The sequence below is a fragment of the Hesperophylax consimilis genome, chromosome 23 (assembly GCF_061612785.1).
Source record: "Hesperophylax consimilis isolate HC1 chromosome 23, BYU_Hcon_1.0, whole genome shotgun sequence".
Lineage (NCBI taxonomy): Eukaryota > Metazoa > Arthropoda > Insecta > Trichoptera > Limnephilidae > Hesperophylax > Hesperophylax consimilis.
Window position 1 is genome coordinate 11,241,203 of NC_142858.1, and position 13,070 is coordinate 11,254,272.

The 13,070-nt window shown below is 31.6% G+C and overlaps 1 protein-coding gene across 1 annotated transcript in view; it reads left to right on the forward strand.

The window, feature by feature from the left end:
* Positions 1-7,125: 7,125 nt before the first annotated feature.
* The window catches only part of LOC149412325 (uncharacterized), a 542,116-nt gene continuing 536,171 nt past the window's right edge, over positions 7,126-13,070 (forward strand). Inside the window, exon 1 of the mRNA XM_089645972.1 lies at positions 7,126-7,516. The gene's annotated coding sequence lies outside the window, so the exon portion shown is untranslated. The remainder of the gene's footprint in view (positions 7,517-13,070) is intronic.

Sequence of the window (13,070 nt, forward strand, 5' to 3'; positions counted from 1 at the left end):
ACTGGGAGAATTTACAAAACGTAAGTGGGAGGTAATACAATTCTTCATATTTTAAGGGGAATCAAAATTATAAATTTCGCATGCAAGGTGACATATTTTTGTACATAACTTATAATAACGAATATGCGTAACTTGTAATTATTGCTTTTATCTTTTATCCACGAGTTATTAATATTGTTTTTAATTTTATCGAAATATAGTTATCGAAAGGTCTCTGTAAATTGGCGACTTCAGTTTTCTTTCAAATCAGTAGATATGTAGATTAAAACGTTTTGCTTTTAGGATCAGTTGAAAACAGGTATTTGCTAATTTTATTTAAGTTGTATGTCACCTATTCTGAAGAGTAATTTTTTTATTTTATTTATTTAATTTTATATATATATATATATAAATTACAAACGATTCAAAACAAAATGAACCTTTGTCTGCCTAACTGGGAAGGATTCCCGTTTCAGGACAGCCAAATTGTGTATTTAGTACATAATATTCTTACAATGGAATGGCGATGCTATCAAAACTAATTTTGAGAACATTGTTAATTGCATTCGAAGAGTCAGGATGGTTTCTTTATCCTTGAAATAATCGCAAAGATGTAATTTATTACCAGGGTCAATTTGAATAACATTAGAAATTGCATTGAGAACAGATGAATGGTTTCTTTCGGGACATCGCAGGTCTGAGATTCTTTCCAGGGCATTTTGGAGAATATTTACAATTGTATAGTTAAAATTTTCACATTTATAAATCAGTATAAGACAAATGAAACCTAGAGTACTATATTTTTAGAATTTCTTAGGTGATAGAAATTACACATTACTAGACCAGAATATATGCCGTATGACATATGAATTTCCAATTTTAAAATTTCGAATCTTTATTTATTAAATGGCTAGTCATTTTTATAAAGTAATCGAAATAAAACCGCGCAAAAGATTCGTAAATTTAAATTTAAATAAGAACAATAATGAAGATCAAGTTATTAGGAACATAAATAACATTTTTAAACTTGAAATAAAAAGTAACTGTAGATTCTTATCTCTCTTAAGTATAAGATAGCATTTTGAAAGATAAAAAATAAAATTTAACATAATATTATCAACGGTATTATATATTTTTTCTATCTAAGTACCTACTTAAATATGTACTAAAAAAATAAATTAAGTAACAATTTTTTTTTTAATTAAACACTTATTAGTTCATATTAGATATGTGAGTTATTATGTAAATTATGTTAACGTTTTACTTGTTCCTAGCCATGAGTAAAGGGTCGGAATATCAGTTATTGTTCAACGCCTGCCGCTAAGAGAGATATTTACGTCCGTTAAGTTGGTCTATGCTAGAAACCCTGACATGATAAGACGAATACCATTACTAAAGATTACTGAAATACCAGACCTAAGCCCTGTCGGCCAGTGTTCTCACTATTGTGGTTAGTTATTCATTTAAAAAAATAGCTGATTACCAAGTCGTTAAAATAAGCCATTTGCGTACTTTTTTTATCAAACGGAAATAGAAAAAAAATAATACTTTTTGTTTTGTTAGTTTCAGCTTGTGCTTAACTAATCGAATATTACTTGATTTGTTATCCTATTTAATTATTCTATACAGTGACAAACATACTGTCTCTAAATAACAAAACAAGGGCGTCAAATAAAATATTTTTTTAAACGGACAGTAAATTTGAGTATTCTACTTTCGAAATTAGTTATTGAAAACTGATAGATATAAATATAAAAAAAAAATGAAAATATTCTTTCGTTCAAAATCTTAAATCTCCAAAAGTTCTTCACTGATTGCTTTTCAATTTTGACACAATTTCGCATTCAAATACGGTTTTGTTTTTATATACCTATATTATATAGATGTCACATCTAACAGGTAATACCTATATATTTTTTTAAACAGTGCCATCTGTTGGACCTTAAAAGCAAAACGCGTTATTGTTTCTCTATCCGCACAGACAGACTGAGCGACAGCAACACGTGGCAGGGTACAGCTAGTCTTCAATAAATACGTTTTTGAATAAATATTGACCCTGTCAGATCTGAATTAAAATTGGCTGTGATAAAATGAATTTGATTCCTGAACTATTTGCAAATTATGGAAATATTTGAACAAAAACGCTGCAACATTTTTTTTAATACTTTAAAGTTATTGCCACATTTATTTGAAGTAACATTAGGTCTCTATGAGATTTTTTCATTTAAAATTACAAATCATACACTTACCATACAGAATAAGGAATTTTATGATCGTTCACAGAATTATAATATTAATTAAGTTTTACGTAAATATGCCAAAATATGTATCAAGATCTGTCGCTTGAGAAGAAGGAGTGCTCTCCATTACACCTATATTTTCTTTCTAGATGACAGCTGTTGTATACCACGTGGGTTTTTTATGCATACACCACGGAAATACGTGACTTTTCAATGAGTTTATGTAGAAAGATTGAAAAATACGACATTATTGATGTTGTTGTAGGTGAAAATACATGGTGTCCAGGGATAAAGTGCACAAACCTCGGGAAGTGACTCCACTCGTGATAGTACAAGAAAAACATATCAATTTTTTCCAAATGTCAACGTTTTAAGGTAAAAAAGTGAGTGGTTTGTATGGAGAAAACAATATTCTTCTATGGAAAAATATTCAAAAAAGCAATTTATTTTTTTTGCTTCTACCATCACGAATTTTTTTTAAATTAAATTTATTGGTTTGAAGATTTTCAATACTCTCTCAGTTTGTGGAAACGCAGCATCCTCATACAAAAAAATGAAATTTAGAATAAAAAAATGTTTTGAGCAAGAAAAAAACCACTGTGGTATTTTTCAATCCTATTTAATTTACCACTCTAGCCACTGAAAGTCACGGACCGCCAAAGTTCACAAAAGTACAAAGTAAACAAAACATAATTTACCGTAGAATAAAGAAGGGTGCTTTATTTCTTCTCTCATTGTGGAGTAAATTAATTTAGTATATAGTTTAGTGTATAGTACATTGGCAGTTCAAACGGTAAGAAATTTAGCTTTTTAAGTAATTCTGTGTACAATCATAGACTTCCTTATTCCATATGTAAATTGTAAGATTTGTAAATTTAAATGAAAAAATACTTTAGAGACCTAATGTTATTTCAAATATATGTGGCAATAACATAACATAGTATTGAAAACAAATATTTCAGCAATGTGTTTTAAATTTTTTTTTTTTTTAAAAGAAAGACAAACATTCCCAGGTTACGAATAACCCAACAATGTTTGAAAATCTCCTACTACCACCACAGAAAGCCGAAAATGTTGCTTGTGTTGTGATGGAGGACTTAGCCAGCCGAGGAATCGAACACGCGACGCTCGGGTGAGACCCAAGCGCTATGCCCACTAAACCACTGACCGGTCAAAATTTAATTTTTACTTTCATAATTTTCAAACAGTTCAAGAATTAAATTCATTTTATCACAGCCAGTTTTAATTCAGATCTGACAGGGTCAATATTTATTAAAAAATGTATTTATTAAAGACTAGCTGTTCCCTGCTTGGTGTTGATGTCGCTCAGTCGGTCTGTGCGGATAGAGAAACAATCGCGCGTTAAAAAAATATTATATTTTTACATGTCAGATGTGACATCTATAAAATATAGTTATATAAAAACACATGGTGTTTGAGTTTCCAGATATAAAAACAAAAACTAAATAGGTGCTTTCATCTACTAAGATATCCTAACTGATCCTTAAAAAACATCAATGCTGAATGGATTATTAAAAGTCTGTCTGTGAACCGGTTGAAATCACCAAATAGAAGTAAATAAATAATACAAAAAAAATATTTACAAATCACTTTCAATTTTTATGAACACTTGAAATCAATTAGGGAGGTATTAACACTATCGACACTACCAAAAAGCGGAAATGTCGAAAATGTATGCCTCTATGACAGCATCCATTGGCTCCTAGTAAAGGGAGTTTTTGGGCCCTTCGGAATCTACACAGTAGTTAGAAAATATCAAAGTAGGTACCAAATTAGTTAGCGGGTGTCGGAAAATTAGAATTTAGTTACACATGTAGTATACCTATATAAAGTATCATTCAAGTTGTTGTTTATTTGACCTCTCCAGCCAGACTCTCTCGACCCATTGACTTGGGGACCACAGCGGGAGAGATGGATTCATACGTACCTAACTCACTTGTACCCACAAACCTACCTATAGGTACGTCTTATGCCCATGTACGTGAAAAAAATTCTACTGAAACATCATTTGATTTAATTTAATTATTTAATTTAGTTTCGAAATATTTCAAATATTATTTCGAATTAGATTTAATCATTTATTTTTAACATGATATCTCTTTTGCGTCCATCGGAAGTAGGCGATTTGAAAATTTTATTATTAAAACACGAATTTCGGTTGTCGGTGCATGTATGCGTGATGTGAAATATTCCTACGGATTCCTGCCTAATGCCTAAAATTAATCAAGTTCAACGAACTTTAAATTTCCAAAAGTGGAACTGAGAAAGTGTCAGACAGGGGATGAGTAGATACCAATATTATTGTATTTTAATAATTAATAATCATAATAAAAACATAATAACCACATATAAAATTATTAATAATAACCCCCAGTTCACAACTTTGTTAATATGTACATCCATTATTTTTTAATGCTATGTATGTAATTCGCCCCAGATTTTTCGAAACCGGTCGGATTTGATATAGAAAATATAGTGGTTCAAACAAAGTAATTTTGTTTAATTTGTATAAAATAATAATAATTCTGTATTTGAAATATGTTATTCTTTTCTTTACACTTTTGACAGAAGTAAGGACGGGCTGTTTCAGAGAATTCGAACAATTCTTCAAATTTCAAAGTTAATTTCACGTTCTGTGAAAGTTATTTTCAAGTTCTGTTATTATTTAAGATCTTTTAAGTAACTGGACAAAAAAAAAAAAAAAAAAAAACAGAAATTGAATAAGACAAGAATAGGATGTGTTGATTAATGCTACTATTAACAAAATTTATAAATGTGGAAAAAGTGGGGGTTTTTAATTTTTTTGTTTGAGTAAACAAGTATAGTTTTTTAAGGACAAACGCCGTAGAGTTTTTGAGATACCTATCTACAAAATTTACTCAAATTGTCAGGGGAGGAATATTGGAAACATGATAAAGGAAGCAGCCCCAATTAGAAGAAGAGACCAGTGCATAGACATTGTCGTGAAATTAAATTTATCATTAAAAATGATTATTAAAAAAACAAAAAAAAATGGTAGAACCCGCAGACAAACCGCCTTGTTGTAGAACCTGCAGATAATCTGCCTTTTCTGTTATTTTTAAAATTATAATAATATCAATGTTTTATAGTAAAACTAAAAAAAAAGTTAATTTAAGGTAATTTTTTGATCGTCTTTAATTATTATTTTATAATATCCCGCGATTTTTCACGGGTCTGCGCTAGTATGAACATAAAATAGAAGCTTCATTCTTTTGATATTATTTTATGTTAATTTTTTTGATGAACTTTCACGGGAAAAATGTTAATTCAATATAAAAAAGAAAAGATATTTAAAAATAAATATAAACGAACAATTTTTTCATTGTATCTGAAAAAAGTATTTAATGTTTTTCAGTTGAACGGCTGCCAAGCGAAATAAAATGAAGTGTCGAACGTTAAACCACATAAAAAAATAATAAAAAATAAACACGACACACTCCAGTAGGTGGTATTCCAAAAGTACTCACTTAGTCTAATTGGCACCCAAGTATTTAAATATTTGCAAAATACAACATTTTATGAATTGATCAACGAGTTTTTCGTGATTTATTTCGTGCGTCGGCAATTTTTATTACGCTTTCGCAAAAACGTTATTAAAGCAGGCAAGGATTTTTGGTATATTGAATTATCGGATATCGTCATATTATAATTAATCAATCCACACAAGCAATTATAAAAAATAACTTCCATAATAACTAAATACTTCCTTCTAAAATCCCACAAAATAATTGACTAACTGCGATTTTGATACCAACTGTAATGACGTGTTTTATCTCACAAATTATAATTAGCTAAAGTTTTGTAAGTACACACGTTTAAGGCGAATCTTAATGCTAAATCACTATTTGATTAATCTTTATAACGAATTGGTGTACATTGTGAATGCAAAAAAATGTGTTTTAGATAAATTGAAGGTTTGTACATTGTGAATGCCAAAAAATATTTTTTAGATAAATTGAAGGTTTTCCTATCGTTTCGCTTGAGTAGAATACAAATAAAATTATAAATTACTAAATAAAAAATATAAATTTAAACTACTAAAAAAAATATTTTTTCACTAGAAATGTATGAACGCGTAAAGGAAACAACTTTTAAAAATACAGTATTATAGCTAAGATTATATGTGACAGTTTCACTTGATTAACATTTTTGCTTTCTTATAAAATTATTTACAAAATAAATAAAAACCAGTTTTGTGCTTGAAATCGAACGTTTCTTGCTTTCTACTCCGTTTGTCAAGCGATTTTAATGCCTATTACCTACTAAAGTAAACCAAGAATATACACACTTTTGGTTTGTAGTTTCCTCTTAATGACTTCCCGAAGTAACATTCAAGGAAGATTCAAGCTTCAATAGTTTTTTCCATAAAAAAAGTATATTTTCTTGATCAGTTTATTAAAACTAAGCACTAAGCTAAATGTTAGAATTATTGGTAAAAAAAGTTCCTGTGTTTTTTTTAAACCGAGACCAAAAAACAATAGCACTTATTATTTTTTATTTTTATTAAAGTTATTATTTTTGTATTATGTCTATACAGAAAAATAATAGCTATACATAAATATTCTTATAAAAGCAAGCACGAAAGATATTTCTCAAGTTGGTTTGAGAGTTTTCAGTAAATTGAAACGCGGCTCTACTAAAATTCTACAAAAGCAAAAGTTCATTGCGGTTGCGCGATTGAAGAAACGAGGTTCCTCACGGAGCTTTTGGCTTGTGTGTAAAGAAAAAGCAACTACTGGTAGCGTGCTGGCCTCGCGCGAACCGAGTTAGGAGTATTCGACATTGCCTCATTGCCTGCCGGCAAGTTCTGCCGGCTGGTTGTGTTTGTGGTAAAGTTACGTCGCTTCCCAACCTCACAAGAGTCCGCGCGCAGTATTTTACACTAAACTTATAAATAACTTTTATAATCCTTTATCCGACACATGGCTCTCGTGCACTAATACACCGCGCGAAACGCATCTTGGTTTTGTCATAAGTTTGTCGCTTGTTTAACGATAACTTAGTTTGATCACTCCATGGACTCTGTTCCGATCCAGAGATCCGACTGTGTTGGATAACATCGATGAATGTATTGAATATCAATTTTGTTGGTGTGAAGTTTGTGGCAATCATTGAAACTCTAAGGATCGTGTGTGGTTCCCGAAAAGTTTCCCGTTTATCATTTTGTGCTTTACTAAAATAAGTTTAATGGCCTTCGATTAGTTTCCAATATAAACAATTTCACTTTTCATCGGCGGCTCCGTGTTATATTTTGGGTGAGTACAAAATTAACGTGTTACCCTTGAAGTATAATAAAATTATTGAATTTTATTATTTTTAAATATCATTTTTTGTCGGGTGAAGAGAGAGTTTTCACAGAAATTATACTTAGATGTATTTTATAAATTTACAAAGGTCGTAATATTTAGTTGGAATGTATAATTACATGCGCTCACAAACTAGTGTCATTAAGTAGGAACTTGAATGGATACATAAGAATAGGTATATAAAAGAAGCGAATGTAAACAAAAATAATGTTAAGGTTATTTAAATTTAATTTTTCAACTCTCGGAATTACATTTGAAAATTAAACATGATAAGGTAAGCGAGGAAACGCTGCGAGACTAAACCTTTCCAAAGCAGAGAGCGCAAGGAGTAAGAGGAAAACAGTCCTTAAACTTAGAGTAAAATATGCTTTTAAGCTCGGGTTACTGGAGAACAAAGAAACATTAAAATTGCTCAGTTGTGCGATGAACTTGAGTTTACCATGCGTTGGGAAGTTGTTAGCACATTTTCTTTATTAAAAGTTCCCTATAACTCAATAATAATGTAACTCTCGGTAAGGGGTCAGTACAGTAACCTCTTTATTTTATCAACGAAAAAAAAAAAATGTATTTTTCAATTTACGCTGGTACAATTTTTTTTTTTTTAATTTAATTTAATAAACGACAGATAAATCATTCATTTAGAGCACAAGATTATAAGAGCAATATCAACTATTTAAGAAATTTAATTCAATTTAATTCCTAATGTCATGCTATGCTGTGCTAGAAAGTCTACTGCAGTGTGGTATCTTGAATAAGTCTAAAACAAAAGCTGTAATTTTCAGGCAAATATAAGCCATAGCATTTCAAGAGGAATATACTTTCTGTTTACGTATTAAAAATAAGTATTTTAAAGTAAAAGATTATTTACACCCTGATGATTTAGAAAGTGTCCACTGAGTACCTTGAGAAGTGGAGGTACCTAGGTGCGTACCTTATCCGAACCTATTTCAACTGTCGATGCTGGGGTTCGAGTCCGACCTTTGGCTGGCAGCACCGAGGTACACGAGAAAAGCCTACCTAGTGTAATATGATTACACGAACTTAACTTTTAATACCCAAAAGAGCCGAAAGACCAATAATTACTTACCTTAAAACTCGATATATATATCGAGTTTCAAAAAACCAAAAAACAAAAAGCTTCAGTGGGTGACTCTGCATAATCGAAAAAATAAACAATGGTTTTTTGAACTGAAAACACGAAAATGCGTTTATACGAGCTCTCTGTCAATCAGAAGTATTAAATAATTATACTGTAGGTGATATTTTATTTATTTTTATTGAATAAAAATTCCTTTAATTATAAATAATTCTCTAACTTACTCTTTCTACCAGCACTGATACTATCTTCAATACTATCAACGTTATGGACATAAAACAGCTCTTTGCAAGATCCATCTTGAATAATTTACACTAAAACAGCAAAACACTATACAAACCCACTCAAACGATACACAATACCCGAGCCAAAAACAAAGAACTTCTCCAAACTCCTTTTGTTAAAACCACCTTTGGGCAAAGACATTTTAAATACATAGCTTGCAAACTATACAATATACTACCAGCCACTATTAGACGAACACAGTCAATGACCAAATTCAAACATGAAATAAAGAAATGGATAATAAGTATTGGGCGTCCCACTATCACAAACATATGTAAACCAAATTACACGTAAACAGTAACAACAATTCATATACAAAATAAAATAATAGATTCAATAATTTTATAATAGCCTCTTTGTAAGTAATCTTTAAGCACCTGAATACGTCTGTCTCGACACAGGTGTACCCTAGTGAGACAGATGTCGAAAAATTTATGTAAAAAAACTTTATATTGATAAATAAATAAACGGTTTTTGTAAAGTAGGTAGGTTATTTATCGTAATTGATTGCAACTAATCCGTTTGCTTCAAAAACCATGCATGCGAATTAAAAAAAGAGGTTACAACGGAGCTCTCATACGAAAGACCATACATTATAAACCTATTGAATCTTCTCTTAAACATCAAAGGTATATAAACATATGTAAAAGTACCGGGGGCCGTGCGATTGTGCGCTATTAGAAGCATACTTTTGTTATCTCCGTTGAAACCTCTCCTCTCTTCTAATTAACGATGCATGTAACAGAAAGAGAGGTTGAAGCGGGACTCTCAGCGGCAGGACCCGAGACCCGCGTGGGCGAGCGCCATTGTGAGGCAAGTTTAGTAGTTAGGTAGGTAGGTAGATACTGCGTGCCCCTTTCGGTTCTGGTCCCCTAGGCACTCAAAGCACGTGTCTGTGTATCTCTCCCACAATCTATCTTGGGTGGCAAGCAAGCTAGCACTTTACTTCTGGTTATGAGGTAAGATGAGAACAAATAAAATAACATAGCTTGCATTTGGTCCTGCCACTGAGAGTTACCTGTCCCCCTTTCTCTAAACCGACGAATGCATGCTGGGTAGCAAAAATTTTACTTCTGGTTATGAGGTAAGATGTGAACATACAATATAATAACACGATATATTAGATTCCATTAAATGGTCCTGCCTCTGATAGGGAGCTACGTTGCAACTTTTCACGTAAACGGGAGAAGTCACATCGAAGCTAGCTCACAGTCTAGCTTTTTTATAAACGACAACAAAACAGAATGACAGCAAGACAGAAAAAAAGCAAGTTAGGTTTTTGATTGTTTTCTATAGCCAGAAATAAGTACTTTCTTTCTTAAGATATTATATTTTGATGCACGCGTCGTTTATGGAGAAGACGAAGAGATTCTGACAGAGCTTTAGATTCTTACAAGCGAAATTCTTTTTCTTTGTATTACACACAAAACAAAAATTTTAAAAAATGTCAACATTTCGTTGAAAAATGACGTACTCTGGTTTACGAAAATGGATACGATTAGACGCTATTGGGATAGTAATATATTACGGCGTTTTCTACCAACTTTGGAACAGTTGTTACGCGTTTAGATAATAAATTAATATTATCTACCGCAACACATCTGCTACTATTAGCTGTGTTTAACCAAATTAATGGCTTGGTTTATGCGGTGGAATTAATGATGAATTCTCTAAATACAATCACATTAGGTGTCGGTTAAGAAAACTATCAAATTCAATAAAGCTTGCAACATAAAATATCGAAAAACCATTAAAATCTAAGTTGTGGCAGCTCGTAAGTAATATTCAAAACTTTACTCTAGTCAAAAATATTGTTCATGCTATGTGAAAATGTCGAATACTTATTACCAGTTAGTCAGAAAGCTATCGAATACAATTACGTTTGGAACTAAAACTATTTTGGTATTCTATGTTGCAAGTTGTGGAAAGTCAGTAGATTTTCGTTGAAAAACCTTGTTTGTAGTCAAAAACATTGTTTGTGCTATGTGAAAATGACGAATACTCTTTGTCAGTTGGTCGAAAAGCTATCAAATACAATAATGTTCGGAACTAATAAAATAAAACTATTTTGGGTTCCATTATACTCAACACAACGACAAAAAACACAATTTAAAAAAGTGATAAAAAGTCATTAAAGGTAATGAAAAAAAAACTAACAGATCAACCTTAACTACGTAACCTATGTATCCTATTTTTGTTTTATCATTTTTAATGCTTTTATATCACTATTTAAAAGTACGTTGAATTGTCATTACGTTGATTCGTCCTGTTACCAATAGAATTAACAACAGTCGAATTCTCCAAATAGTTTCATACTAGATGCCAGTTAGTAGGAGAGTCATTGAATAGAAAAAGTAAAAAAAAAATAAACAAATTAATCTGTGTTTTAAGTCGTCGTTGGTCACTGGTTGACATAAACTTAAGTATCTTACAAGATTACACGACGAGAAGCTACATATAAAAGATAGCGTACTGTCAGTAGTTGGAAAGTTTTTTAGGAGTTACGTTTTTTAAGTTATTTAAGACATCTTGTGTTGGTGAATTAATATTAATATAAGTATTAATACTTGATAAATCTAGTGATTCAAAGGGATCGGGTCGAATGTTTGTATTAATGAAGCGACTGACCAGGCGATGGCTAATAAGAGTTGATTAATTTATTCAATTAAATTTTTTATGGATATTATGTAACAGAAATTCTTAAAATTTGCACAGATCTTTTTTTGAATTTCTATTGCAAAGCTACAATTTTCAGTTTCATTTTCCTCATGAGCTTAATAAAATATTCAACGAAAAGTTGACAAGACGCCGTAGGTACTGTTTATTACATATTTTTCATTTATTCAATAAGAAAATAGATTTATTGCTGTTCACATTTCGTTCTGTCTTGGCCCGTTGTTGAGCGCTCTTGAGGTGGTTTTAACACAAAATGGCGCTATAAAAGTAAAATCCTCTAATGCCTTATATGTAGGTTGTAGGTACTCACAAATCAAATAACCCAACAATTTACAGACATTTTGATGTTAAAAGAAAACTTTCATACTGCCACAATTTTTTTTATTCCTCACGATATCCCTGATTTACACAACTGTCACTTAACATTTCAAGGATTTGCTCATTTACACAGTTTTTGCTCTCAAAATAAATTAAGATATTTTGTTGTTCGAAAATCAACACAGAGCGATGTGAAAACAACGTAAATCAAAGTGAATGTTGATCAATCAAAAGAAATGACAGCTAAAATGTAAATACGTGACAGCCGAAGTGTACAATCGACAAAATACCTTTTAAAAAGACATTAAATACGGATAGACAAAATAGTTATTCAAGATAGCACACTCATTTTTCAAGATTTCTAAGCCATGCAATGATTTACCATAAAGGTGGAAACACATTATTAAAACCCGACGCGACCCGATGAAACGCGATGCGTGTTGAGTCGAATCAAATGTATTGTTTTCTTATGACCAGAAACACACTATGAACATCCGACATGGCGTCGCGTCGGATGTTCATAGTGTGTTTCTTGTCATAAGAAAACAATACATTTGATTCGACTCAACACGCATCGCGTTTCATCGGGTCGCGTCGGGTTTTAATAATGTGTTTCGACCTTAAGACTGTTTTCGCCTTAGAAAATGATTAAGGATATTTTTTTATGATAGCACTCGCTGGCCACCGCTTTCGCATCGCTGGCGAAGATACTTAATTTTTACGTCGTCCAAGGGTCAGTCCTCTCTATGAGTAAGGGCAGGCGAAATGGGTTACATAGGTACGGGGTTAACCCTTAAAAATCCCATAACCAATTCTTTTTTTATTCATTTTTACATGTAGGGCTGTACCAACCTACACAAATGAGAAGCTTTTTAAATAATGATAATTACCTAACAACCGTTGGCGGTAAGTACCCACATACTACAACACGCGTATTTGAAAATACTCACACCTTGGTTCTATCTAGAGTATAAACTGAGGTTGGAAAGGGTAAGAACAGGGAAAGTGAAATCTTAATTTTCAAATCCTGTCCTGTCCTAGCCAAAACCATTTCAGGCAGAATTTGCATGCGAAAATGCATACAATTTTTAACGAGTGACCGTTCGGTCTAGGTTCAAGGTGATAAAG